Source organism: Raphanus sativus, chromosome 3 (assembly GCF_000801105.2).
Source record: "Raphanus sativus cultivar WK10039 chromosome 3, ASM80110v3, whole genome shotgun sequence".
NCBI classification, from domain to species: Eukaryota; Viridiplantae; Streptophyta; class Magnoliopsida; order Brassicales; family Brassicaceae; genus Raphanus; species Raphanus sativus.
The window spans coordinates 7905653-7930922 of record NC_079513.1 but is presented as its reverse complement, the minus strand read 5'-3'; the positions used below and the strand labels follow the sequence as shown (position 1 = coordinate 7930922).

Genomic DNA, 25270 nt, shown 5'->3' with positions numbered 1-25270 from the left:
TTTTTAACTATCAAGGAACTATTAATATAGACCTAAAATAACCACATATATATATATATCTATTAGTATATATATAAAAAGCACCTGACAATTGAAACTAATAAGATTACGCATGTTGAATCTTTATTTCGATATCTATGTTTTCGGAATGACAACACAATATCTATACAGATTTAAAAAAGCTGAAAATTTCCCATCAACTTTTCTATTTGATCCATGCAAGAATTTCAAATTTAAACAATCCATATTCCCTTTATATAAACTCCTCCTCCACTTTCTCATGCTAATAACCGAGAGAGCATGTTCTTGAGAGAAAAAATATTAGCAACAAAGTTGGTGATCTAAGATAGGTGAGTATCCTCTAGGATGTCATCCGAGAATTAAGTCACCAATTATCCTTTATACAAAATTGTAGATGACTCTGTCGATGAGAATTCGTTGAACACGGACCCGGATGTCTATTTCCGAAACGTGAGCCTCGCATATTTTTGTTTCAAATCCGATCAAGATGTTGACGCAGCACGCCCAATTCAAGACACTCTGTTTAGAGCATGGCAACCCGCAAGCACACTACATCGAAGGCTTCCTCAAATACTTCCTGCACAAAGAAGAACGAATCGGTCTTTACCATCTATGTATATCAGCGAAGGGAAACTTTGATAAAGGTATGTATCTCTACGGTCTTTTAGCAATAGCAAAGGGTTGCTATCCAAAAGGCAAAAAAAATACTTGGATAAACTCGAATGGAAATTAGATATATCAAAGACTGATAGTTTCTGGACCGTCATCAAGAACTCCCTATTAGACATCCCGCAGATTATGAAGTCTGAGTACTATGTTAATATGATGAACATTAAGCCACAAGGCAGCTGCAATCCCCACAACATGGTGAAATTATGCGATCGTTGTTACTATTTCAAAAGGTTGAACCAGTTTGTCCACTTCGCAAGAAACAAAGATTAAAAAAAAAAGAGAAGAGTTGTGTAATTCTTATTATCTATGCGGTAAGATGTTTCGTTTGTATTTGGAATTATTGTTTTTTTTTATTTTGTCGTTTTAATTTTTTTGTGTACTCGAGTTATGCAAATCTTTATGGATCCCACCAATGGAAAGGTGGCTTGCTTTGTGGTTTTTAATTATATTTGGTCAAAATCGAATCTTTAGTTAGTGATCTATGGTATTTAAATTCAATACAAATATAAGGACGTTAATGGTAAAAACTATATACCAGTTTCGATTACCTTTTCCAAAAACCACTTTATATCTGAAATTGATATCTTTTGGTGATTACACATGAGCAAAATCGAAATTCTCATGATTATGAAATGAGCAAAATAAGTCCTTTTGGTAAACCTTTAAGTCCTTTTGGTAAACCTATAGCTTTTGTTAATATTTACACGGCAACATAAGTTAAGAGTTCTATGCTTGCACTAAGAAAGAATTCCCTTACTATTATAGTAATAGCGTGACACTTAATAATTGCCATGCAAATTTTGAAAAGCTGATAAACTTTTATTAAAATGAGAGTAGAGGATACATCAGCTAAGTAAAAGTAGAAAATACGCAAACATTGAAAGAATTCCAAGTTCATAGTAATAAAACAAAGTGCATGAATATTAAAAAAAACCAAAAAAGCCAGACAGAATCAAAGGTTCCAGACAACTAAAAATCCTCTACTCTCTCAACACTCATTCAAACTTCAGCCACGTTTTTCACTCTTCTCCTTCTTGATTTTGGTTGTACCACTGTGTTGGAATTCATGAGTGTTTGTCTCATGTTAAAAGAGTATTCAGTTAACTTGTAACTGAATCCCCTTCAACCAAGCAACAGGAACTCACCATTAAAAGGAAGAGACAATCATCTGATGATTGAATCCTCTTACAGCTTAACAATACAACCAAATGTCCTAGAGAGTACACTGGTTATATGAAGCAGCCTACACTATAACCAAAATCCTAGATAGTAAACTGGTTATGTGTGGCAAAGATCTCTAGTTTGAATCTAATTCTTGAAGAGTGACACAACACTTTTAGTTTGTTCACTTAAGAAGAATGAGAATCAGAATCAGTAATCTAGAGCTTAAGAGAAGATAAAGAAGAGTTTAGAGAGAGTTTTACAAGTATTAGGCTGCCTTAAGAGAAAGAGAGTTAAGGCAGCCTCTAAACCATAACTCTAAACTCCTTACATTGTGAATATTGTTTAGACACAAGCAAGGGAGAGAGAGCCACGAAATTAGACTGAAAGAAACTTGTATTGATACTGAATGATTGTTACAAGAGATGGTGAAGGTCTTTAAATAGACAATCACTTACAATAAACAATTAATAAAACAGGGAATGACTAAACAACTAATATAATGGGGAAATGGAAGAGACCAGGAGGATATGGACAAGGTGAGGCACGACCAGATGAGGAGAAAGGGACTTGAGAGAAAGTGACAGGTCTGTTCTTCTTCTTATGCATCACATGTGATTTTTCTTGCTTTTTTTTTTTTTTTTTTTTTGCCACTTGGGGAAATCTCACACCCAGGAACCCCTGAAAGTGGAGTCGAACCCCGGTGCCTTGGATGCCACTTAGCCACTAGACTAAGGCTGACCCGGCCATGATTTTTCTTGCTTAATTCAAATCAGATTCTTTCTTTTGAATTCAAACTTGTCTCCTTGACTTCTCATAGACTCCCAACGTCCATATTAAGTATCACCAACTCCTTTCTTGCCTTACAAGGTAATTTAGGTCCATATGATAACTTGTGGAGCAAGACTGTGCATACTAGCCCAAATCAGTTTCTCTTGATGCACTTGTCTTTTATAATGAACTAACTCCTTTCCTCTGGTTATTCTCTTCTTCATTTCAACACTCCCCCTCAAGCTTGACCATAGGAGATCCTTGGGCAAGCTTGGAACTGAGAGTACTTGCCTCATTAAAACCTAAGTGTGGAAAACCTCATGGGATAAAACCATCACTTAGGGAAAAAGAGTGCAACTACCCTCAGCCTAGGGATTGGCCAGTGGGTTTATGAGTCTTATGATCAACTTTAGGGACTCATAAACCCTGGATCATGGGCTTACTTCAATGGCAAGCTGGCACCAATGCCTTCCTTGCTTCACACTCAAAACTGCTTGGAACTCTTCATGTGGCTGGTTCTTTGTCTCCCCCTTTCTTCTGACCTCCTGCCATCATCAAAGGGTTTGATCCACGACCAGACTCTGTTCATGAGCTCCAAGTACCTGATTCATACAATGCACAAACACATGCATCAATTCTCAAGGGACAAACCTATTCAAAACAGAATAAGTATAGTTTTAGGTACTTCCCTTGCATAAGAAGAATGGACATTGGCTTCTCATATTAACACCCCTCCTCAAGCTTGACCTGAGAATGAGAGTATGTGGTCAAGCTTGGAAGATGAGAGCCAATGATGATAACCAATGCCTTGAGACCACAAGCTTCATCAACCAGGTACAAGCACACATGCTATGGGCTGATTCATAGCTTCCCAACTGAAGGTAACTGTTCTAACTTCATATAGAAGCTGATCCATAGCTTCCCAACCAGAAGGTAACTCTTCTAACGCCATGCCTTGGGCTGATTCATAGCATTCCAATCAGCTTGACTCTCCACCTGATCTTCTTGTCAAGTAGTCTCTGATGGCCATCTGTTCTAACACCAAGTTGTTGCTGTCCTTGTTGAATTCTTCTTGTAGTGGCTTCTAGACAGGCCATGGAAGCTCATTTACAGCCCCCCTCAAGCTTGAATCCGAGCATAGGGGAGGAGACAAGCTTGATATGAGCTTTTAAGCCTCCTGGTCTACTCAGAAATTATTTCTCCATGGTCAGGAATATGCATCTTGTGCAGGCTCTGATCAACATGGGCAATCTGTCAAACCAACACTAAGACAAGCATCAGTAGACAACAAGAGACCAGAACATTGGTTTTCACCAAGTCTGATCTTTAAACACACAATTTAAATAAGCAATGGACAGATATCTTCATGATTCTATCCTAGCAACACTCTCTGAATCATAATCAACAAGACTAAGCATTCAGGCAACAAGAGAATTTATTTTCCTAAGGGAAGAAGCATATAATTCTTTCAACAGTTTAACAACCTTAGGCAGTTTCTAAACAAGATTGTGAGAATAGAGAATTAAGTAATCAGAGAATAAGTAGAGGGTGGAGAATGATGTAACCAGAGTATTAGTAGCCAGAGAATGGGAGAATGATGGAGAATAAATAACCTGAGAATCAGAGAATTAGAAAAGAGAGAATAGAGAGTTTGCTCAAGAGTTCTAATGGACAGAGTTTTGCTCTGTTTTCTTGAGTTTTGCGGAAGCATTAACAGCCGGAGCAACCAATACTCCTCATGAGTTTGGTGCTTTAGTAGCTGAAACACAATGGACCATTGAACAAATAATTTGCTCACTGATCTTAGAAAAGTACCACTGGAATAACTCATGAACTGATGTTTTCCAGGGCTTGCAACAAGAGAACCATCAGAATAACACATAAACAAGTGTTTTCTATGGCTCACACAACAAAGACACCAATGGATTAAAACAGTTTGTCCACTGGTCAAATATTTTTAAAACATTTTTCAGAATCAGATTACTCAAGAATCTGTTCAAAAACATTTTTCAGAAATCTTTTATTTTTAAGTGATTTCAAGATGCAAGAATAATCTTTTCTCCCTCCCTCAGGCTGGTAACAACATATTTCAGTCTTTCATCCAAACCTTAAACAATGAGGAGATCAAGGGGAGAGTCATTGATTTTTAAAAAAAAAACATTTAAAGATTGCATCCTGAATTTTGAAAAACATACTTCATCTAACCTCTCTACTGCTCATGTTTTGAATCCTAGCCACACAGCTCATCAAAAACAAGTTCAAAGTGAAAGAGAATGAGCTTCAGGATGAAGTAGAACAGAGTGAGTTCAGCCCTAGAGAGCAACTAGGCTCTGATACCATGTTGGAATTCATGAGTGTTTGTCTCATGTTAAAAGAGTATTCAGTTAACTTGTAACTGAATCCCCTTCAACCAAGCAACAGGAACTCACCATTAAAAGGAAGAGACAATCATCTGATGATTGAATCCTCTTACAGCTTAACAATACAACCAAATGTCCTAGAGAGTACACTGGTTATATGAAGCAGCCTACACTATAACCAAAATCCTAGATAGTAAACTGGTTATGTGTGGCAAAGATCTCTAGTTTGAATCTAATTCTTGAAGAGTGACACAACACTTTTAGTTTGTTCACTTAAGAAGAATGAGAATCAGAATCAGTAATCTAGAGCTTAAGAGAAGATAAAGAAGAGTTTAGAGAGAGTTTTACAAGTATTAGGCTGCCTTAAGAGAAAGAGAGTTAAGGCAGCCTCTAAACCATAACTCTGAACTCCTTACATTGTGAATATTGTTTAGACACAAGCAAGGGAGAGAGAGCCACGAAATTAGACTGAAAGAAACTTGTATTGATACTGAATGATTGTTACAAGAGATGGTGAAGGTCTTTAAATAGACAATCACTTACAATAAACAATTAATAAAACAGGGAATGACTAAACAACTAATATAATGGGGAAATGGAAGAGGCCAGGAGGATATGGACAAGGTGAGGCACGACCAGATGAGGAGAAAGGGACATGAGAGAGGTTAGCACAGCCTGCTTGAGTGAAAGTGACAGGTCTGTTCTTCTTCTTATGCATCACATGTGATTTTTCTTGCTTAATTCAAATCAGATTCTTTCTTTTGAATTCAAACTTGTCTCCTTGACTTCTCATAGACTCCCAACGTCCATATTAAGTATCACCAACTCCTTTCTTGCCTTACAAGGTAATTTAGGTCCATATGATAACTTGTGGAGCAAGACTGTGCATACTAGCCCAAATCAGTTTCTCTTGATGCACTTGTCTTTTATAATGAACTAACTCCTTTCCTCTGGTTATTCTCTTCTTCATTTCAACACACTGCTGCGAGTATCAGAATTCTGGTCAAAGGTCTCCGCTAGATTGATAATAGATGCGCCACTTCGCTTTGCCGGAGTAAGGTTGATTGATTCCGAGTGCTCACCTTCACTTCCAAAAGCGAGATATGATCCCTGTAACAAACTACAATTAGTAACAAATTAGATGATAACGTTTGACTTTGAAAACAACTAATACCTCTGGTGCCTCAGACATGATTGATAAATTGGGACCGTTTGTGTTCTGACTTCCCTGATAATAATCAAATATATGTTAACACTTGTTATACACAGCATGCAACAACGTATAATATAATCCCACATAGATCACTAACCAAAGGAGAGGTGTCAACAAACTCAGAGATCAGATCATTGTTTGTGATGATCTTCACCACCTTGAAAGTATCCAGTTTGTACTGATAGTTCTCCTTCTCAATAGCAATCTTAAAAAGAGAGGTTTTACCAATTAAATTGGTTATAGCAGCCGGGAGAACATCTGTTTCTTCGTTCTACCATATCACATAAGTTATTCTATTAGAAACTTTACTATATAAAAACTACAAAATAATCAAACTTGTATAGATAAATACCTCATTACTGATGGGTCCAGTTAGTTCAAGGCATTGTTTGCCGAATAAGCTGCGAGGCAAGATTATCAAAAAGCAGAAATTTGGTGTTGCTTGAACTGTCCAAGACAACCAGATGCAACTTATACCTGAAATTATATTAAAAATATTTGCATTAATATATAAAATACATGCACCGTTAGTTAAAAATATATTAAACAAATACTTACCTAGGCAGCAGTTTAGGTTCATGATTATTGCATTTTACACAAAAATAGTTTTGCGTAAAGACACCTAGATCATTCTCATCATCCGAACATTCACTGCCTGGACCTTTTTTGAACACACTTTGCAGCTTAGATAATACCACCTGATACACTAAAAATGAATCCTTGCTACTGCCAAGTTAACAGTTGCAATTGTAGTACTTGAGATTCAAATCCAGAGGACCAGTCTACACTCTAGTTCTATAAGTTTCAGAATCAAGCTAAGAAGAAGATATGATTTGGTTGAAATATGCGATAGTAAACAAGCAAAATAAACACGAGATTGATTCAATTAAACAAGAGCTAGCCTAGGGTATTTCATTGGGTGTTGAATTGGAGCCAAACAATTATTCAAGCGTGATGAAGTGCTTTCTAGAACTCGGATCACTCAGCTGGAACACTCCACTGTCGTGGTAGTGATCGCTTTGCAGATCAATCTCACCACCTAACTGTCGTTGGGATGAGGATCGATTGCAAGCTTTAGAGAACAGGTCCGATCAGTTCACTTACCACCCTAATATCTACTTTCGCTGATTAGGGATACTAAGCTCATTCAATACATGTCAAGTTATCATCCTAAGCGGTTAACTAGGTGATGAACTAGTGATCTAACATCAAGTGATCAGTTTAATGAAAGCAATAAGAACAGTATGAATGAAGAACAGTTATGGATCGCTTATCTATGTTTAGCTCATGTCTCAACACCCTAAAAACCCTAGGCGAGCAAGGTCACTACTCGATCATGATGCACATAAACAAAGACATAAATCCTGAATAAAATTGCATAAGAACAGAGTATGAAACAATAGGGTTCAGATGATCTTCTCTATGAGAGGATGGATTCTTCTCCCTTACAAGTTGCAGATCGCAAATACTCAGTGTTCTCTTGTAAAAACTAGCGTAAGAAAAAAAAAAGAAAATAGATAGATGGCGTTTTATATGGAGGCGCCAATCAGAAGAGAAGAGATTAGGGCAACAGGGGTTTAATTCCCGAAATAGGAGTTTCCATATTCGTCTGGAACAATCTCCGGATCACTCCGTCTGCTTGTTCCGCTTGAGAGAGAACAGTCTCGGGACTGTTCTCCTGAGTGTTCTCCGCAGGAATGCTCCAAAAGGACTTCTTTTCATCATGCACATTCTCTTCTTTCTTCTGCTAACTCCAGACCTGTAAAAGGTCAAAAAAGACTAGACTGACACGAATTAGTGACTTGAAACAAATGAAAACATATAAACAATGATGTGAAAAACACCATATATCAATTCCCCCAGACTTAGATCCTTGTTTGTCCTCGAACAAGGCAAGTACCAAGAACAGGGAGAAAGGTTTGAAAGCGTGGGAACTCGCTTATTCTCAGCAACCATACTCTTACCACAAATCTCTGAACCATACAAGCTGTAGATTAGGACCACACACACTTACTGAGAACCCCCCTGATCACTGTTCGAAGATCGGCTCCTTACTCTACATCTCAAACCTGAAAAGGCAACACTTTCGAGACAAAACTCTTTATGTTCAATTAAGATCAGTGATATATGGTGTTTTTCACATCATTGTATATATGTTTTCATTTGTTTCAAGTCACTAATTCGTGTCAGTCTAGTCCCTTTTGACCTTTTACAGGTCTGGAGTTAGCAGAAGAAAGAAGAGAAGGTGCCTGATGAAAAGAAGTCCTTTTGGAGCATTCCTGCGGAGAACACTCAAGAGAACAGTCCCGAGACTGTTCTCTCTCAAGCGGAACAAGCAGACGGAGTGATCCGGAGATTGTTCCAGACGAATATGGAAACTCCTATTTCGGGAATTAAAGCCTTGTTGCCCTAATCTCTTTTCTTCTGATTGGCGCCTCCATATAAAACGCCACATATCTATTTTCTATTTACTTACGCTAGTTTTTGCGAGACAAGTTTCATACTTTTGGGATTCAAGCTTTTTGTAAGGGCGACGGCTCACCTCTTCATTCGAAGAACAACCTGAACCCTAGTTTTATTCTTCTTAATCTGATCATGAGTATTTCAGTTTCATCTGTTGTTCTTCTATGCATCATGATTGAGTAGTCGACTGTTGATCTAGGGTGATAGAGTGCATTCGCGACTGAGCATAGATAGGTTATCATTTAGCAAATCTTCATTCATTCATTGTTTCATGCCTGCGTTAAAATGATCATCTAGCGTTTGATCCCAAGTAAATCTGTGCATCAAAAGTGTAATAGGTTGCTAGATCCTGTATGAATGAGCACTGCATCCTTAGCCACACGAAAGTAGATGTTAAGGTGCATTGTGAACTGATCGGACTTGTTCTCTAAGGCTTGCAATCGATCCTCATCCCAACGACAGTTAGGTGGTGAGATCGATCTGCAAAGTGATCACTGCCACGACAGTGGAGTGTTCCAGCTGAGTGATCCGAGTTCTAGATAGAACTGCATCGAACCTGAATAGTTGCTCGGTCGTGATTGAGATCACTCGCATTCATCCTAGATTGACTCCTTTTAACTTGAATTCATTGCTTGTGCTTTTTACTTGTTCTCTACGTCACCTTTTAAACCAAATCATTATCTTCTTCTTAGCTTGATTTCGAAACTCATAGAACTAGAGTGTAGACTGGTCCTCTGGATTTGAATCTCAAATACTACAATTGCAACTGTTAACTTGGCAGTAGCAAGGATTATTTTTAGTGTATCAAGTTTTGGCGCCGTTGCGACGGGGACCAGATTTTTTACCTCTAATTTTCGGTTTCATATCTAGTCTAAGATATCTAACTCGTGTTATTTTCTTTGTTTCAGCTGATGATCCAGGTGCATGACCAGTAGACATACTCGGAGCAACGCACAAGGGCCATTGCATCAGCTTTCTAACGAGGAACTAGCGAGATTGGAACGACAGAACCGTCAACAGCCGAGATCAACGAACACCGACATGGGTGATCATCCAGATGATCTCACTGCTGCGTTTGCACTCATGCAACAGCAGATGCAGCAGATGCAGCAGACGATCCAAGCACAGCAAGCTGCTGCCGAGCAAGCTGCTCTGAATGCTGCGAACCAACAGGAGGGAGTGGTCCAGATCGGACAGAGAAACTTACTGCGTAATCTGCCTGCTATGCGATCTGCCATAACCCCTCCACCGTGCACTAGACAAGACTTCGAGATCAAGCCAGCCTTGATAAGTCTAGTGCAAAGGAAGATCTTCAATGGGCTTCCTGCTGAGATACCGATGGACCACATCGAGCACTTTGAGAAGATGTGTGGTTTCACTAAAGCGAATGGAGTACCACCCGATTACATCAAGTGTACTCTGTTCCCTTTCTCTCTCGATGGGAAAGCTGCTCGCTGGCTTGATTCACTACCCACCGGATCACTCACCACTTGGGAACAAGTCCGAGAGGCTTTCTTAAGCCACTTCTACACGAAATCGAAGACAGCAGCTCTGAGACAGAAGATCGTGACCTTCAAACAATTGGTGGACGAGCCGTTCTGTGATGCTTGGGAGCGATTCAATGTCTACCGCAGAGAGTGCCCACATCACGGTTTTGAGGAAGACTATCTGCTGGGAGTGTTCTACGATGGAGTAGGCTGGGAGTACAGGAACGCTTTGAACTCAGCCAGTAAGGGAGACTTCATGACTCAGTCCACTCGAGGTGCATTCGAGTTGATTGAGAACATGGCCTCAAGCTCAGCTGACAATAACCGCGAGACTGATCGCACTCAGAAGGTGAAGAGCATCGACAACAGCAAGATTGATGAGCTCTCTGCCAAGGTCGATCAGCTGATTAAGAGTAACCAGAACCAGGTCTTCATCATGGAAGAATCCCCACAGGATAAAGCTACCGCGGAAGGCACATCAGAGGCAGATCAGTCGGCTGAGAATCAGCATGAAGTGAGTTATGTGAATGGGCAAGGATGGCAGTTCAAGAACTATCACCCGAACCCTAACGTGAGGAACAATCCCCACCTGTTCAATGCCCCTAAACCAGACGATAAAGCTCAAGGGAACCAGGGTCAGAACAGTGGATACCAAAGGCCTTATGGCAATCAGGGAAGAACTTTTGTCCTTAACCCAGCTCAGAATGCTCAGTTCCACAGCCAGAAACAGCCGGTTAATCAGCAAGCTGCACAACCGACTCAGACTGCTCCGCATGATGACATGAAGAGCCTCGCCAATATGATGAGCCAGCTGCTCCAAGGACAGCAGATCCAAGGGAAAGCACTGAACCAGGTCACAAACGACATCAACACCAGGATGAATCATATGTTCAATGACCTGAGTGTGAAGTATGACAATGTCTCAAGCCATATGAGACAGATGGATATTCAGATTGCTCAGACTGCTGAGAACGTGAAGAGACAGCAACGAACTCTCCCTGGGAAAACAGACAAGAACCCCAAGGAGTGCAATGCAGTAGGTTTGAGGAGTGGAAAGCAACTGCCTGATCTAGACCCCAGGAGATTCACATCGGCTGAGAAAGGGAAGCAGAAGGAGTCGGATCAGCCTTCTAAAGCTGTACCCACAGATGAGGAAGATGCAGAACAACCTACTGAGACTGTTCCGCCTGAAGCAGAGCGACCCGCTGGGGTTGTTCCACCGACTGCAGCACCTTCTTCTGCTCGTCAGTATGTACCGAAAGTGCCCTACCCTGTTCCAGCTAAGGCTACACGCAAGGATAAGGAAGAGATGAAGTGCAGGAAGATGCTGGAAGACCTAACTGTCAAGCTCCCTCTGATGAGTGCGATCCAGATGATACCATCCATGCGTAGCTTCGTCAAGGGATTGATCTCTGGGAAGATATCTGATGACAGCGAGTTCATGATTGTCTCTAAGGAGTGCAGTGCGGTGCTCCAGAACAGAAGGATTAAGAAGTTGGGTGATCCGGGAAAATTTGTTCTCTCGGTCCAGATTGGCAGAACACTCTTCTCATGCTCACTCGTCGATCTAGGGTCGAGCATAAATCTCATGCCATATACTGTGGCTAAGCGCCTTGGATACACGGACTTCAAGCCTACCAGGATGTCACTAGTGTTTGCTGATCGATCTGTGAAGTCTCCAGTTGGAATCCTCGAAGATCTTCAAGTTCTGGTTGGGAATACAATTGTTCCTGCCGATTTCGTTGTTCTGGAAGTCGAGGAAGACTCCAATGATCCCCTGATCCTAGGCAGACCATTCCTCTGCACTGTTGGAGCTATCATTGACGTCCGACAAGGGAAGATCGATCTCCACCTTGGAGATATTGTGATGAAGTTTGAGATGGATCAGATGCTCAAGAAGCCGATGCTGGATGGACAAACCTTCACTGTCCAAGAAGATGGTGATCCCCTAGAGCCGCATGAAGGAATGATCGAGGAGATTCTCACCGAGGATCCACTTGAGCTCGCCTTAATCAGAGCTGAAGCCGAGCAGAGCTTAGAGAGTGTTGATGCTGATGCCTATGCCAAATTCCTGGATTCAGCCAGGAGTATTGAGAAAATGGTGGCGAATCTAAGTCTGGGGGAGAACAGTGAGTCCAGCACAGCGACTGGAACAACCGCGCCCCAGAACCCGTCTGTTCCGGCAGCTCAGCCCGATGACTCATGGAGCGAGTTGAAAGCTCCAAAGGTAGAGCTCAAATCCCTTCCCAAGGGACTCAGGTATGCATTTCTAGGACCCAACTCCACATATCCTGTCATTGTGAATGCTGACCTGAACAATGCAGAGACTGCTCTGCTTTTGTGTGAACTGAGAAAATATCGTAAGGCTTTAGGTTACTCTCTAGCTGACATACCTGGCATTTCACCTGATCTGTGCATGCATAGAATACACCTGGAAGATGAATCGATGACTTCTGTAGAACATCAGAGGAGGTTAAACCCGAATCTAAAAGATGTTGTAAAAAAGAGATAATGAAACTTCTAGAAGCAGGTGTGATCTATGCGATCTCTGATAGTAAGTGGGTTAGTCCCGTGCATGTAGTACCTAAGAAAGGTGGGATCACTGTTATAACAAATGAAAAGAATGAATTGATTCCCACTAGAACAGTTACTGGTCATCGCATGTGCATTGATTTTCGTAAATTGAATGCTGCGACTCGTAAGGATCACTTCCCACTTCCTTTTATTGATCAAATGCTTGAGAGATTGGCTAACCACCCTTACTATTGCTTTTTAGATGGTTATTCAGGTTTCTTTCAGATTCCCATCCACCCAGACGATCAGGAGAAGACGACGTTCACATGCCCTTATGGAACATATGCATACAGGAGGATGCCCTTCGGCTTGTGCAATGCTCCAGCGACCTTCCAGCGATGCATGATGTCGATTTTTACTGATCTGATCGAAGACATAATGGAGGTTTTCATGGACGATTTCAGCGTCTATGGAAGCTCCTTTCATGTCTGTTTGTCAAACTTGTGCAGGGTACTGAAGCGATGCGAGGAGAAGCATCTGGTGCTGAACTGGGAGAAATGCCACTTCATGGTGAGAGATGGGATTGTTCTGGGACACAAGATATCCGAGAAAGGCATTGAGGTGGACAAGGCAAAGATCGAGGTCATGATGAGTCTGCAACCACCCACTTCAGTGAAGGGAATCAGGAGTTTCTTGGGACACGCTGGTTTCTATAGGAGGTTCATCCAAGACTTCTCTAAGATCGCGAGACCACTCACTCGGTTGCTCTGCAAGGAAGCTCAGTTTGCCTTTGACAGTGACTGCTTAGCCGCATTCCACACGATCAAGGGAGCTCTAGTCAGTGCACCAGTTGTCCAACCTCCAGACTGGGATCTCCCTTTTGAGATCATGACAGATGCAAGTGATTTTGCAGTGGGAGCAGTCCTTGGCCAGCGTAAAGACAAGAAGCTTCACGTGATCTACTATGCAAGCAGAACTTTAGATGAAGCCCAATGCCGATACGCAACCACGGAGAAGGAGCTCCTTGCCATCGTGTTCGCCTTTGAGAAGTTCAGATCCTATCTGGTTGGATCAAAGGTGATTGTGCACACAGACCACGCGGCTCTCAAGTACCTGCTCAAGAAGAAGGATGCTAAACCACGGCTCTTAAGATGGATTCTCTTGCTCCAAGAGTTTGATCTAGAGATAAGAGACAAGAAGGGAGTTGATAATGGAGTGGCAGATCATCTCTCCAGGATGAAAGTGTCAGATGAGACAGTTCTTGATGTGGAACAACCGATGGAGTACGTCAATACGATTGATCTGCGCAACATGGAGCAGTCGTCACCTGCCATTAAGGACTGTTCCCGCGTAGAAGGATCATTCGTTGCAGTGATCCAGAAGGAGTACCCGAACCTTCCATGGTTTGCTGAGATTGCCAACTTCTTGGCAGTTGAGAAAGAGCCTTTGAGGTTCACTGGGAATGAGAAGAGGAAATTTCTGAGGGAGGCAAGGCACTACTTCTGGGATGAGCCGTATCTCTATCGGCAAGGCAAGGATGGGATCTTCAGGAGATGTGTTCCAGAGGCTGATATTCCAGGGATCCTTCACCACTGCCATGGTTCCTCTTATGCTGGTCACTTTGCCACCTTCAAGACTGTTTCCAAGATCCTCCAAGCCGGTTTCTGGTGGCCCACTATGTTCAGAGATGCTCACGCCTTCATATCTCGATGCAATTCATGCCAAACGATGGGGAGTATAAGTAAGAGAAACGAGATGCCTCAGAACTACATCTTGGAAGTTGAAGTGTTCGATTGCTGGGGGATCGATTTCATGGGACCCTTCCCAGTCTCTCACAAGAATGAGTACATCCTAGTTGCTGTGGACTAATACTCCAAGTGGGTAGAGGCGATTGCTAGTCCAACCAATGATGCGCGAGTTGTAACCAGGATGTTCACCTCCATCATCTTCCCAAGATTTGGAGTGCCCAGAGTGGTAATAAGCGATGGTGGAACACACTTTATCAACAAGTTGTTCCAAGGATTGCTGAGCAAGAATGGTGTGAAACACAAGGTTGCAACCGCCTACCATCCTCAAACAAGTGGTCAAGTGGAAGTTTCAAACAGAGAAATCAAGAACATCCTGCAGAAGACTGTCAACACCACCCGCAAGGATTGGTCCCTTAAGCTTGACGATGCTCTCTGGGCGTACAGAACAGCATACAAGACCCCTTTAGGGACCACCCCCTATCATCTGGTCTATGGCAAGGCGTGCCACCTACCTGTTGAGCTAGAATACAAAGCGGCTTGGGCTGTCAAACTACTCAACTTCGATATCAAACCTGCAAAGGAGAGGCGAACCATTCAGATCCACGAGTTGGAGGAGATCAGGCATCTGGCCTATGAGAGTTCTAAGATCTACAAGGAAAAGACCAAGGCGTTCCACGACAAGCGGATCATCAGCAGAAGCTTTGCTCCGAACGATCAGGTTCTACTCTTCAATTCACGGGTTAAGCTGTTCCCTGGAAAGCTCAAATCTAGATGGTCTGGACCTTTCACCATTAAGGAGGTTCGCCCTTATGGAGCTGTTGTGTTGCTGGACACAAGAGGAGGAGAATTTGTTGTCAATGGTCAGCGTCTCAAGCCATATCTTGCTGACACAACAATCGCTGAAGGTGTAGAGATACCCTTGAGCGATCCCCCTCAAGCCTGATCGGCTCACTGAAGTCAAGCTAGTGACAGAAAACAAGCGCTTGGTGGGAGGCAACCCACTGGTGAGTGTAAATATTGTTTTCTTTTGTCTTTATCTTTCTAGGAACTAACTTGCAGGTTGAAAAAAAAAAATCAAGAAAATTCGAGATCACTCCAGGAGAGCACTCTAGCGGTTGTTCCGTCGATTGTTCCCAGGTAAGTTCTCGAAACAAAAAAAAAATATAAAAAATAAAAAAAAAAGATAAGGGAAGGGGAAGCGGTTTTGATTGGCTTTTAAACGCCCAAACATTCCACTCCCCACTATCTCTCTCTCTCTCTCGCCGCAAATCAACCACCCCTCTCAAGAACCCTAAATCGCAAACTCTCACCCTTTTGATTCAATCTTCACGATTTTTGGTTCTCACCTCTTGGGTTCTCTAGAGATTGGTTTGTGTTGCAGGAATCACCTCCCCACTTAAGGTAATCGGACAAGAACCCCCCCCCCCCCCTTTGCGCATGCAAATCGCGATTTGGGAGTGATTTCTTGGATCCTCTTTTTCCTTTAGGCTTTGCGATTTACTCCTAGATTGTAGCTCTTGATAGTATACTTGCTACTAGGATCGAACTCGTGATAGATTTTAAATGGAAGAGGAACCGATTTGTTGATTGTGGTTCTTGGCCCTTGCGATTTATTCTGTTGAGATTGAGGCTTGTGTAGGTTGTCTAGTAATCGATGGACTTGGATAGAACAAGAAGATTGGATTGTTCCATCGTTTCTAGAACAACCAACGAACTGTGCTGATATTGGGATTTGTTTTTGTCTTGCAGATGCCTCCAAAGATGCGGAACGCACGAGCCACCAAGAGCACAACTTCTCCAGCCGCGAGTGCTCCGCCTGGTTACCCATGGCCGAACAAGACTGAGGGTGCGCCCATCGACCTGAATGATCCGATTCTCCTTGACTTCAACGTTGAGGGATGGGACAAGGAGTCGGCAGCGATATACAACAGGCTGCTCTTGGCAGAGATCTTGCCCACCCGATTCGTGCACCAGCCAACATTAGGCGCTATAGGCCTTGATACTGAGGTGTTCGACACGATGCAAGCTATGGGAATCATGCCACTCTGCTACCAGGCCCATGCTCTCTACCCAGACTTTGTCAGGCAAGTGCTCGCGACGTGGAAGATCACCTACCAGAACCCCAATGCGCCTACATACGAGAACTGCTCCTTCTCCTTCATGGCTGACGGCAAGTTCTGCACCATCTCTCTCAACGATCTTAACACGCTGCTCGAGATTGCAGACACGCCGAAGGGGGTTTCAGTGGAAAAGAAGTTCAAGCCGGCAGACACCTTTTGGGATCTCATCGCAGCCGGCAAGTTCACCTCTCGCAAGGCCTATCAGTCGCAGATCCGGAACCCTGCTATCCGGATCATCGCCAAGATTGTGTCCAATGTCTTGTTCGCAAAGGAGTACACCTCCAAGATCACGAATGGAGAGCTCCAAGTTCTCTACACGGGACTTGAGGACGAGATGCGCAGAGAGAACATCACCCCGATCCAGGAAGTCAAGACCAACCCAGGGTATCATCTCATCTCCATGTTCGCTGAACGCAGAGACACACTGGTTCGAACTGATGATAAGAAGGATCGATGCGGCAGTCTGCTCACGCCCTTGTTCCAGCACTTCAACATCAACCTCAGCTCTTACACGGTCGTCTCTGCGATTGAGTACATCGATACTCCTTACCTGATTGCATGCCACATCCTGCGCGACGAGACCACCTACAAGTTCCAGGACAAAGAAGGGAACCCTCTGTACTGCAAGCTGCCTATCCCTGGGTTCACAGACTTCTTATCCTTGGAAAACATTGTGTTCTCACTGGATGAAGAGCACCTCTGCGATGATCCGAAGGCACCGGTTCAGCACGATGATGAAGACATGGATGATGTGGAGCATGTGACTCCACCGGCTGATGGTGAGTATGACTTGGAGGACTTCACCGATGTGACTGATGATCACGCCTACAGACGCTGGATGGTTGATTCCCAGAAGAAGAACAACAGCCTCATGAAGAGGATACTCAGGGCGATCACAGGCGGCTGCATTGGAGCGCAGGAGGAGCGTACTGATATCTTGCATATTTGCATTGTTTTAGCTATTCATTCATAAGCATTTGCATCATATAGATTAGGATTTAGACATGTTTAGGTTGCATTTGGTATACATATGTCTCTATCAGGTATTGGAACACCATATGGAGTTCTTGGAGACATTTGGAAGCAATGTGATAAAAAAGGAGGTGAAAGATGAGCACGGATGGAGGCCTTAGAGAAATCTTCTGTTGCTAAGATTTTGTGGAGACACAGGAAATTGAGTTAGCTTTCTAATGGAAGTGGTTTCAAGTCATTTGGAGATGTAATGAAGGAGTTATGATCAATTTACTAGAGGCATATCCATCCTGGTCGAGAACCGCAGAGTGACCTTCCGGAGCGACCCCCCAAGGTCGCTCCCAACCAGAGCGACCAACCAGAGCGACCCACCTAAGTAGCTCGCGTTTTCATCGCCCGGAGACACAAAAATTGAGGCTGGAGCGACCTCTCAGAGCGACCCCCCAAGGTCGCTCCAGCCCCTTTTGCTACACGATTTTATGATTTTTCAAGGACTTTTTTGCAATTTCTTATGCACGTTTTTACTCTGAAAAACCTAATGTTTAAGTATGTTGTAGCCACCTTTTGGCAGATTATCTTTGATCTATTGGAAGAACACAAAACTCTCAAGAAAAGTTTATCTCTTTTGGATTTTGATTTGTTATGTTCTTGTGTTTCTGTTGATTTCTTATCTATTTCTCTACATGATTAATCTGAAATCCACCATGGGTTTAAGAGGAATCATGGAGATTAGTGAGTAATCACCTTTTGAATTCATGGGTTAGGGAGATTAAGGGTGATTAGGCTAGTTCTAGGATGTTTTAGTGTAGATCATTCTTGTTCCTTGCTAGTAGAGTATTCATAATGCATCTTTTGAGTTAGCTACTTAAAAGGTGATCATTAGGCTTTTTTCACCCAAAAGGTGTTTGATGAAATGTCTGAGACAACTCTCCTAAGCTTTTAGTGTACTTTGCCAAAGACATTTGTTGTTAAAGATGCTAAGATAGCTATTAGACTTGTTCTTAATGATTGCTTTCATATTATTAAACCAAAGACATTTGATGTTTGAGATGTGTTAGCAAATGAGCATTCATCTAGACATAGAGCTTGCTTAGAATTGTGTTTAGGCTTAAGGTTGATAGTTTGATTGATCATTTGCATTTCTTAGTTCGAAACTTGATCACCCAAGGTCAAATTTCCTACACCCATGAGTTCTCTTTTCCATTAGTTAAGAAAGTATAATTCTTTTATTTGCGTTCAATCATTAGTAGTAATTTAAAATCATTCAAATCTCTGGTTGCACTTAGATTAAATAGACACTTGCATTCTCATTGCTTTAAATCCCTTAGAATTGGTTCGACAACTTACTACCACTTTACTATCATTTGACTTAGGAGCCTCAAAACTCCTAACATCAAATTGGCGCCGTTGCCGGGAAAGCTTGTAAACTTCGTGCCTTGAATGCTCCTCTTGAAACTCATTTGACTGTTGATACTCTCTCTTTGAAGCAAGCTCTTGTTTTAATGTCTCTTGCATATGGTCCCTTGTGTACTAAGTCATGGATATACACACTTGAGTTGTCCCATCTGTTTTACCAATCTTTTTGACAAACTCAAGTGGTACTCCACTCCCAAAACCCATACCTCCTTTTTAAACCATCATTATTTGTTGAGTGAGGCTTCTTTGGAAAGCTTTACATGTGCATAATGTTGAGAGTATTGGGAACGACAATGCTTAGTCTCCATTCTTGCTAGATTAGTCACTCTATTGTCTAGCTATAGGAAGGGGGTGAGTGTTGTGATTGTGATTTGGGAATATGAAAGGTTTGACTCTTTGTGTTTAAATGATTAGTCTTTATGGGATAAGTGGAGAAGTATCTAGCTCTTATTGTGAAAAGTCTTGGCCCCCAAATATAAAAAAAAAAGTAAAAGAAAAAAGAAAAAAAAAATGAAAAAGGGGGCTAGCAAAGTTGTTAGGAGCTAAGATTTGTTTTAAAATTGTGAAAAATCCCTTATTGATTTCAAAAAGAAATAGTCTGATGTGAAGAATGTTCTTGGGATCTTTTGGTGAGAGATGTGAGTTGGGTTTGACATTGAGGAATAATTAAATATCTTGTATGTTTGGGAAAGGGTAGAACAATGGAGATTGAGCATTGTATGCATGAGTTGATCCCTTTCTTAGATATATTATGTGTAATGTCAAAGCTACTTTGTTTTGAGAGTAAACCACCTTAAAAGATCATTTTGAACCTCTGATTTCACTTGCATTAAAGCCTTTGTCTTACCAAACCAAATGACTTGGACCAGTTGACCATTTGTGAGATGTCTATTGAGTTTGCTTCATAAATGTTAGAGAGATGTGGATTTGTGGTTTGTAGATGCATGGTTAATGAGTGTAGAGATCAAAGGAGCTGAGATAGGCCTAGAGAAGTTAGAGATGGATAAAATCTTTGCTCTTGTTATTTGGTATGATTATGCAAGGTTGTTAGGTTGAGAACTAAGAAGATTTTCTTTTGGTTATGAGTCCCCATCTTCAAACCTTTTCTCCTTGGTTCTTGAAAGTTTACTTGTGGACAAGTAAAGGACTAGTGTGGGGGAGTTGATATCTTGCATATTTGCATTGTTTTAGCTATTCATTCATAAGCATTTGCATCATATAGATTAGGATTTAGACATGTTTAGGTTGCATTTGGCATACATATGTCTCTATCAGGTATTGGAACACCATATGGAGTTCTTGGAGACATTTGGAAGCAATGTGAAAAAAGGAGGTGAAAGATGAGCACGGATGGAGGCCTTAGAGAAATCTTCTGTTGCTAATATTTTGTGGAGACACAGGAAATTGAGTTAGCTTTCTAATGGAAGTGGTTTCAAGTCATTTGGAGATGTAATGAAGGAGTTATGATCAATTTACTAGAAGCATATCCATCCTGGTCGAGAACCGCATAGTGACCTTCCGGAGCGACCCCCCAAGGTCGCTCCCAACCAGAGCGACCAACCAGAGCGACCCACCTAAGTAGCTCGCGTTTTCATCGCCCGGAGACACAAAAATTGAGGCTGGAGCGACCTCTCAGAGCGACCCCCCAAGGTCGCTCCAGCCCCTTTTGCTACACGATTTTATGATTTTTCAAGGACTTTTTTGCAATTTCTTATGCACGTTTTACTCTGAAAAACCTAATGTTTAAGTATGTTGTAGCCACCTTTTGGCAGATTATCTTTGATCTATTGGAAGAACACAAAACTCTCAAGAAAAGTTTATCTCTTTTGGATTTTGATTTGTTATGTTCTTGTGTTTCTGTTGATTTCTTATCTATTTCTCTACATGATTAATCTGAAATCCACCATGGTTTAAGAGGAATCATGGAGATTATTGAGTAATCACCTTTTGAATTCATGGGTTAGGGAGATTAAGGGTGATTAGGCTAGTTCTAGGATGTTTTAGTGTAGATCATTCTTGTTCCTTGCTAGTAGAGTATTCATAATGCATCTTTTGAGTTAGCTACTTAAAAGGTGATCATTAGGCTTTTCCCACCCAAAAGGTGTTTGATGAAATGTCTGAGACAACTCTCCTAAGCTTTTAGTGTACTTTGCCAAAGACATTTGTTGTTAAAGATGCTAAGATAGCTATTAGACTTGTTCTTAATGATTGCTTTCATATTATTCAACCAAAGACATTTGATGTTTGAGATGTGTTAGCAAATGAGCATTCATCTAGACATAGAGCTTGCTTAGAATTGTGTTTAGGCTTAAGGTTGATAGTTTGATTGATCATTTGCATTTCTTAGTTCGAAACTTGATCACCAAGGTCAAATTCCCTACACCCATGAGTTCTCTTTTCCATTAGTTAAGAAAGTATAATTCTTTTATTGCGTTCAATCATTAGTAGTAATTTAAAATCATTCAAATCTCTGGTTGCACTTAGATTAAATAGACACTTGCATTCTCATTGCTTTAAATCCCTTAGAATTGGTTCGACAACTTACTACCACTTTACTATCATTTGACTTAGGAGCCTCAAAACTCCTAACATCACGTACGCCGCAGAGAACAAGGCGCCCATGCAAGGAACAAGCAGGAACATCGAATGGAGGAGTGAGACTGCCGAGGAACAGGAGGACAGCTGGTCACTCCGGTAGCGGCGATTCAGACTGAGCCCGAAAGGACTATTTCTATCCCTTGTCTTATCCATCTGAACTATTTATTTTTCATGTTATTTGCTTCTGTTTGGTTTGTTTCAGCTTCCTCTGATTTATTTTCACAACCAGGGATGGTGTGAACTAAGTCTAGGGGAGCGATTGTACTATATTCGCTTGTGTGCTTTTTGAGTCAGTCCTTGTGTCATTTTTATGTTTTTATCGAGTCAGTTTTAGGATCGAGTCAGTCAAAACTATTGTGGGAATCAGGACCTTGTTTGTGATGCTCTTTAACCACCTCGTGCTTTAACCTTCTTATTCAGTGACCTTAGCAGTGATGAAAGACCCACACATGGACCTGGAACACCCTGACTTATCTCATTTGACACTCCAGAAGTTCTATACCGATCAGGTTACACTGGGCAGACTTAACTCCACTTTATCTGAACCTAATCTGGACTCTAATTCTTCTTGTCATGGGCACTAGATCAGGGTAGAATGAGAACTACACTCAGGACTTCTTATCCGATTTTATCCCTCTTGCTGTTCCTGAGTGGCTAGCTCATCTTTAGCTAGTTCCCACCTTGAACCCTGACCTTTAATTCCACCCTCATGCATTTGCTTTTCTAGTACTTTATGTGCAGATATGTGCAAAAAGGTCGGAGAGGAAAGGATCGACGCAGTTCTTACTCATCAATGCTCACACAGTGGAAGCGGGCAGAACAACCGGAGTGCTTGTTCCAAAACGAAAGGGAACAACCGAGGTGCCTGTTCCGATACCATGGAGAACAACGAGAAGTAAGTGGATAGAACAGTCCAGAATGAATCACCAGTGGCATCATGTACATCACTTGTTACCTCCTTGCTCGTCACCCCAGCATTTTGTAATTCAGTACATATATAAAAAAAAAAAAAAAAAAAAATGTTTTTGTTTTGATTTACTGGTGACGAGAAGGGGAAGAATCTGGAGAGGTTGAGAAAGTAATGGTGGTTTCAGTGAAGTGTTCTGAAGGGAAGTTGAATCGCGCAGAGCAGCCTTATGATCGATCTATCGGAGAGCAGTCCGATTAGCAGAGATGAGTAAGGACTGTGGACCTCAATGGAGCCGTCCTCTCACGACCATTTTGTGCGATATCCTGCACCCGCTCTTGGTAAACCCTAAACACTCTTGAACTCCACCATAAAAGTTAGCCTGTTCTATACCTAGCCCGTTCTCTCTGAGTAGAGCCTGTGACAAGAAGCTCACACTGATCTTAATTGAACATAAGGAGTTTTGTCTCGAAAGTGTTGCCTTTTCAGGTTAAGATGTAGAGTAAGGAGCCGATCTTCGAACAGCGATCAGGGGGTTCTCAGTAAGTGTGTGTGGTCCTAATCTACAGCTTGTATGGTTCAGAGATTTGTGGTAAGAGTATGGTTGCTGAGAATAAGCGAGTTCCCACGCTTTCAAAACTTTCTCCCTGTTCTTGATACTTGCCTTGTTCGAGGACAAACAAGGATCTAAGTCTGGGGGAATTGATATATGGTGTTTTTCACATCATTGTATATATGTTTTCATTTGTTTCAAGTCACTAATTCGTGTCAGTCTAGTCCCTTTTGACCTTTTACAGGTCTGGAGTTAGCAGAAGAAAGAAGAGAAGGTGCCTGATGAAAAGAAGTCCTTTTGGAGCATTCCTGCGGAGAACACTCAAGAGAACAGTCCCGAGACTGTTCTCTCTCAAGCGGAACAAGCAGATGGAGTGATCCGGAGATTGTTCCAGACGAATATGGAAACTCCTATTTCGGGAATTAAAGCCTTGTTGCCCTAATCTCTTTTCTTCTGATTGGCGCCTCCATATAAAACGCCACCTATCTATTTTATTTACTTACGCTAGTTTTTGCGAGACAAGTTTCATACTTTTGGGATTCAAGCTTTTTGTAAGGGCGACGGCTCACCTCTTCATTCGAAGAACAACCTGAACCCTAGTTTTATTCTTCTTAATCTGATCATGAGTATTTCAGTTTCATCTGTTGTTCTTTTATGCATCATGATTGAGTAGTCGACTGTTGATCTAGGGTGATAGAGTGCATTCGCGACTGAGCATAAGATAGGTTATCATTTAGCAAATCTTCATTCATTCATTGTTTCATGCCTGCGTTAAACTGATCATCTAGCGTTTGATCCCAAGTAAATCTGTGCATCAAAAGTGTAATAGGTTGCTAGATCCTGTATGAATGAGCACTGCATCCTTAGCCACACGAAAGTAGATGTTAAGGTGCATTGTGAACTGATCGGACTTGTTCTCTAAGGCTTGCAATCGATCTCATCCCAACGACAGTTAGGTGGTGAGATCGATCTGCAAAGTGATCACTGCCACGACAGTGGAGTGTTCCAGCTGAGTGATCCGAGTTCTAGATAGAACTGCATCGAACCTGAATAGTTGCTCGGTCGTGATTGAGATCACTCGCATTCATCCTAGATTGACCCCTTTTAACTTGAATTCATTGCTTGTGCTTTTTACTTGTTCTCTACGTCACCTTTTAAACCAAATCATTATCTTCTTCTTAGCTTGATTTCGAAACTCATAGAACTAGAGTGTAGACTGGTCCTCTGGATTTGAATCTCAAATACTACAATTGCAACTGTTAACTTGGCAGTAGCAAGGATTCATTTTTAGTGTATCAATCAGCGTGAGCTTCTTGTCACAGGCTCTACTCAGAGAGAACGGGCTAGGTATAGAACAGGCTAACTTTTATGGTGGAGTTCAAGAGTGTTTAGGGTTTACCAAGAGCGGGTGCAGGATATCGCACAAAATGGTCGTGAGAGGACGGCTCCATTGAGGTCCACAGTCCTTACTCATCTCTGCTAATCGGACTGCTCTCCGATAGATCGATCATAAGACTGCTCTGCGCGATTCAACTTCCCCTTCAGAACACTTCACTGAAACCACCATTACTCTCTCAACTTCCCCTGTGGCATGCATCATAGATTCTTCCCCTTCTCGTCACCAGTAAATCAAAGCAAAAACATAAATTTTATTTTATTTTATTTTTTTTATTTTTTTATTTTTTATTTTTATGTACTGAATTACAAAATGCTGGGGTGACGAGCAAGGAGGTAACAAGTGATGTACATGATGCCACTGGTGATTCATTCTGGTCTGTTCTAGCCACTTACTTCTCATTGTTCTCCATGGTATCGGAACAGGCACCTCGGTTGTTCCCTTTCGTGTCGGAACAAGCACTCCGATTGTTCTGCCTGCTTCCACTGTGTGAGCATTGATGAGTAAGAACTGCGTCGATCCTTTCCTCTCCGACCTTTTTGCACATATCTGCACATAAAGTACTAGAAAAGCAAATGCATGAGGGTGGAATTAAAGGTCAGGGTTCAAGGTGGGAACTAGCTAAAGGTGAGCTAGCCACTCAGGAACAGCAAGAGGGATAAAAATCGGATAAGAAGTCCTGAGTGTAGTTCTCATTCTACCCTGATATAGTGCCCATGACAACAAGAATTAAAGTCCAGATTAGGTTCAGATAAAGTGGAGTTAAGTCTGCCCAGTGTAACCTGATCGGTATAGAACTTCTGGAGTGTCAAATGAGATAAGTCAGGGTGTTCCAGGTCCATGTGTGGGTCTTTCATCACTGCTAAGGTCACTGAATAAGAAGGTTAAAGCACGAGGT

General features: G+C 41.8%; 1 non-coding gene and 1 pseudogene across 1 annotated transcript; one reads left to right on the top strand and one right to left on the bottom strand.

Annotated features, from left to right (window-relative positions):
- Window positions 1-10209: 10209 nt before the first annotated feature.
- Window positions 10210-10316, bottom strand: LOC130510254 (small nucleolar RNA R71). Its single transcript, XR_008943930.1, has one exon. It is a non-coding gene; the product is annotated as a small nucleolar RNA R71 (small nucleolar RNA).
- Window positions 10317-16171: 5855 nt separating this feature from the next.
- Window positions 16172-25270, top strand: part of LOC108845106 (uncharacterized) — a 13965-nt pseudogene continuing 4866 nt past the window's right edge.